This window comes from Prosopis cineraria, unplaced genomic scaffold (assembly GCF_029017545.1).
Source record: "Prosopis cineraria cultivar Desert tree isolate PC_DT_omini unplaced genomic scaffold, ASM2901754v1 PC4, whole genome shotgun sequence".
NCBI lineage: Eukaryota > Viridiplantae > Streptophyta > Magnoliopsida > Fabales > Fabaceae > Prosopis > Prosopis cineraria.
The window spans coordinates 27,305,995-27,311,172 of record NW_026555335.1 but is presented as its reverse complement, the minus strand read 5'-3'; positions in this window follow the sequence as shown (position 1 = coordinate 27,311,172).

Below are 5,178 nucleotides of genomic sequence, written 5' to 3'. Positions count from 1 at the left end.
TGAAAAAATCATACATGACACATTACTACATTGCATTCCTTGTCATAGAAAAAACCTCATTTAGATTAGGGCAAAGCAAAATTAAAAAAAAAACTTGAGAAAGTAAGAGAAGAAATAACAAACCTCACCTGTGAGTTTCTCATATTTTCCACGTGAGATGAAACCTATTGTCATACCCCCAAAGCCCAATACCAGCTGGCACAATTCTTTAAAGCCCTGTAAAGGCAGGCACCCTAAAGCCTAGTACAGGCTGGCATAATTCTTTAAAGCTCTGTAAAGGCAGGCACCCCAAAGCCCAGTACCAGCTGGCACAATTCTTTAAAAGTCTTGTAACAGTAGGCACCCTAAAGCTCAGTACCGGTTGGCACGATTCTTTAAAAGCCCTGTCACAGCAGGCACCTTAAAGCCCAATACCGGCTGGCACATTCTTTAAAGCCCTTAATAGGCACCCTGAACTGGCAGGCACCCTCAAGCCCAATACTGGCTAGCACAATTCTTTAAAGCCCTGTAATAACAGCAGGCACCCTTAAAGCACTATAACGCTAGGCACCCCAAAGCCCAATACTGGTTGGCAAAATTCTTTAAAGTCCTGTAATGGCAGGCACCCTAAAGCCCTGTAATGGCAGTTACACCCAAAGCCCAGTACTAGCTAGCACGATTCTTTAAAAGCCCTGTAACGGTAGGTACTTTAAAGCCATGTAATGGCAGGCACCCTCAAAGCCCTATAACAATAGGCCCCAAAGCCCAGTATCGGCTGGCATGATCTTTAAAAGCCCTATAATGGCAGGCACCTTAAAGCCCTGTAATGGCAGGTATCCTAAAACCCAGTACCAACTAGCATGATTCTTTAAAAGCCCTATAACGGCAGGCACCCTAAAGCTCTATAAGTGCAGGCAACCCCAAAGTCTAGTATCGGCTGGCACAATTCTTTAAAAAACCCTGTCACGGTAGGTACCCAAAGCCCAGTACCGAGTGGCTCAATTCTTTAAAAGCCTTGTCACGGAAGGTACTCTAAAGCCCAGTATTGGCTAGCACAATTCTTTAAAGCCCTGTCACGACAGGCACCCTCCAAGCCTTATAAAGGCAAGCATCCACCAAGTCTTTTGGAACATAGGCAATTCATCTCCATTGAGGTTTGTCTTGTTTAGTTCCTAAATCACATTTCATTTTAAACCCTTTGTTTTATTTTGTTTTGTTTTGTTTTGTTGTTTAGTTGTAGGTACATAAGAGTCTTGCCCTTTTAAACAAAATACATATTTTATCTTTACTTGTCACTTATGTAAGAATTCAAAAGCACACTTTTTAATATACTTACATAAGAAACAAGTAAAGAGGGGCAACGTTCTAGTCAACATATATTTTGCTTAGACCATTGTCATTTGTTTACGACCTCTTTCTTTTGATCTTATTTTATTTAGTCATTTTCATTTGTGTCACATTGCTAAAATAAAAAAAATAAATCATAAAAAAGAAATCATTTTATTGTGTTTGTTATCCAACAGTCTTGTATTTTATGTTATTTGATTATTTTCATTTGTGTCACATTCCTAAAAAAAATCATGAAAAAAATCATTTCATTGTATTTGTTATCCAATAGTCTTGCATTTAATCATAGCTTGTCGTCAGGGGCAATTTGGTCTTTTCATAGCTGTTGTATGGCCGACCAAAATACATGTTCTATCTTTACTTGTCATTTATGTAAGAATTTAAAAACACACTTTTTCATATACTTACATAAGAAACAAGTAAAGAGGGATAAATGTGAACACCGTATTTTGTCTGGAACTTTTTAAATTTAAAAAAATAAAATAAATTCAACTAAAAAATATAAAAATACAAAAATAAAATTTAATCCTTTTTAGGATTATATTTTTAAAAAATAATAATAATGATAATTTAACAAAATCAAAAATCTTGCTTGAATTTTTAGGAAAAAAAAGAGATCTCTCCCAAATTATCCCAATCATTTAAAAATATTGGGAGTTATTTTTGAGAGCTAACTTTTCTCTCCTTAAATCTTATTTTTATTTAAATATATATATGAAGGTATGTTAATTTAATTAATCAATTATCAATTAAAAGCAAAAAAAATTTAATAAAATGGGTTGGACGAAACGCTATTGGGGCAGTGTTTCATCACAGTTTAAAGAGAAGAGAAACACTCGAGCACTCGGGCAGACACAAAGCAAAAGAAACAAAAACACACAGCAGCAACACACACAAAACACACATAGAAAAGCGGAGGCATGGACATAAAAGATAGAAAAAAGAGAACATGCACACACATATACTTTTGGCTAGGCACAACAGAAGCAAAATAAAGCAGAAGGAGCAGTAAGCAACTGAAACACGTACATATATGTTTCGACTAGCAGGAGAAATGAAATAAAACTAGGGATGCATGTAGTAGATGAAAACACATAGGAAAACACTCACACACAGACAGAACAGCAGAGAAAAAGTGAGAAGAAACAGGGGTAGAAATGCAAAAAATAGAGCACGAAAAAGTAAAAAGGGGAGAGAAGAGAGAGACTGGGAGAAGGTAGAAAAACAGAGACATAAAAGTTGAGAAAGAGGGAGGAGAGACTGAGAGTATAAAATGCATGAAACAAGAGCACGAGACACGGGGAGAGTTTTCTAAAAACAAAGACTGAGAGACAGTCAACCAAGGAGACGACAAACAGAGAAGGAGAGACCGAAGGAAGTAAAATAGAGACAAAAAAGAGAGGAAAAGGAGAGTGAAAAACCAAGAGGAGGAGGAGCACTAAGAGACTGGGTGATGTGTTTTCTGAGGGAAAAAGGAGGAGAAAAAAGGAGAGACCGAGAAGAGAAGAGAAGAGAGGCCATAAGAGTGAAAGTTTTTTGAAAAAAGACTGAGAGAGGAGGAGGTTGTTCTTGTTAGAGAAAAAAAGCACCGAGAGAAGAGAGGAGAAGGAGAGCACTGAGCTACTATTTCCACCAGCCAGAGACACAAAATAAAGAGAGAGAGAGTACTGATCCAAGACACAAAAAGGAGAAAGAGAGAGAGAGGGAAACTGGAAGAGACAGAGATGGAGTTCTTCTGATTCAAAAATGGTAAATGCTTTGTTGATTGATTATCTACACTGTTCTAGAGATTTCGATCATGCAGTGATATTAGGATATGAAAATTTTTTCCCCATTTCCTATCCGTTTGCCAGGTTTTGTGCTATGAGCATGAAAGTTATCTTGATTTTGATGATAGAAACTATGCTTACTTGAATTTGATTATTCGCATATCGGTTTAGTTTCATTGAAATTAATCATTTATCTAGCTTTTCATATTCATAACATTTCTTTAAAGTACAAGGAGAGACTCATATGAAATTCGACTTGCTGACCATGAACAAATTTGGCATGGTCCTGTAATGTTTTTGATAAATAATAATAATAATAAAATAATAATAATAATAAATAATAATAATAAAGTACTTGTTGTTTGAAAAGAAAAGTGAAGAAGAAGGATGAAGAGATTATAAATAAAATTTGCTTACTAGCCTGATATAGTTATAGGCATATTCTCATTATAGCTTTTTCTCAAACAAAAAAAATTTGTGTGATCGGCAAATTTGGGAATTGAATTTTAATATGATTCTAGCGTGAAAGGGCATATTAATATGTAGGGGCACGATTTTTCATCTCTGTATTAGTCCTAAGGTCCTTTACTTGTCTATAATATTGTTACACTCAAACCGTATGGCACTTTCTATCAACATGTACGATTTCAATTATTATGACGAGCCTATTTATAAAAGGTTGAGAGGAAAGAATTCGATTTTATATAAAAAAAAATGAAATGAATAAGAGAAGATTTCTTTCTAATTATTCACTTGTTATAGTTTCATTGAAATTAATCATTTATCTAGCTTTTCATATTCATAACATTTCTTTAAAGTAAAAGAGGACTCATATGGAAATCGACTTGCTACCATGAACAAATTTTGGCATGGTCCTGTAATGTTTTTGAAAATAATAATAATTAATAATAATAATAATAATAATAATAAAAAGTACTTGTTGTTTGAAAAGAAAAGTGAAGAAGAGGATGAAGAGATTATAAATAAAATTTTGCTTACTAGCCTGATATAGTTATAGGCATATTCTCATTATAGCTTTTTCTCAAACAAAAAAAATTTGTGTGATCGGCCAAATTTTGGAATTGAATTTAAATATGATTCTAGCGTGAAAGGGCATATTAATATGTAGGGGCACGATTTTTCATCTCTGTATTAGTCCTAAGGTCCTTTACTTGTCTATAATATTGTTACACTCAAACCGTATGGCACTTTCTATCAACATGTACGATTTCAATTATTATGACGAGCCTATTTTATAAAAGGTTGAGAGGAAAGAATTCGATTCTTATATAAAAAAAATGAAATGAATAAGAGAAGATTCTTTCTAATTATTCACTTGTTATGTGATATTTTAAGAATTTTCACACAGGCATTTAAAATGATCTCGTACCATGTAAATCAATAAGACTTCACAGGTATAGAGATTCAATTTATATAAAGTAATTAAGAGTTTTAATGACTAGCCATTAAAATTAACTATCTTTTTATAATCTAAAATAATTTATTTAAGTTTCATGTGAGATTTAAGAATTTTCATAGGGACTTAAATTAATCATATTATTGTGTGGGATAATAAGTTTTTGCAGATATAGTGATTCTCAATTTTGATAATAGATAAGTGATTTTTTTAATTTTATAAATAATCATATAATACACAATTTAGAAAATTAATTACCAAATTAATGCATTAAATTGTAATCATATTTACCAATTATATCTTTTAGTCATGTGAGATTTTGAATCTTCATAGACTTTGAAGATAACGTATTATAGTATGAGTTAATAAGACTTTGCAGATATAATGATTAAGTTTTTTTTAAAAAATTATATATATAATTATATATTAAATTAATTAAATTAAAGACGTCTTTAATTCCTTTATCGTGTGAGATTGTAGAATCTCCATAGATATTTAGGATAATCTTATTACCGTATAAATTAATAAGGCTATGCAGGTGTGATGATTAAAATTCTTAAAAAAAAAACATGTACATACATGCTTAAATAAATTATCACTAGCATTAAAAATAAATAAATTAAATTGCTAAATTCTTTTATCATGTGAGATTTCAGAATCTTCACA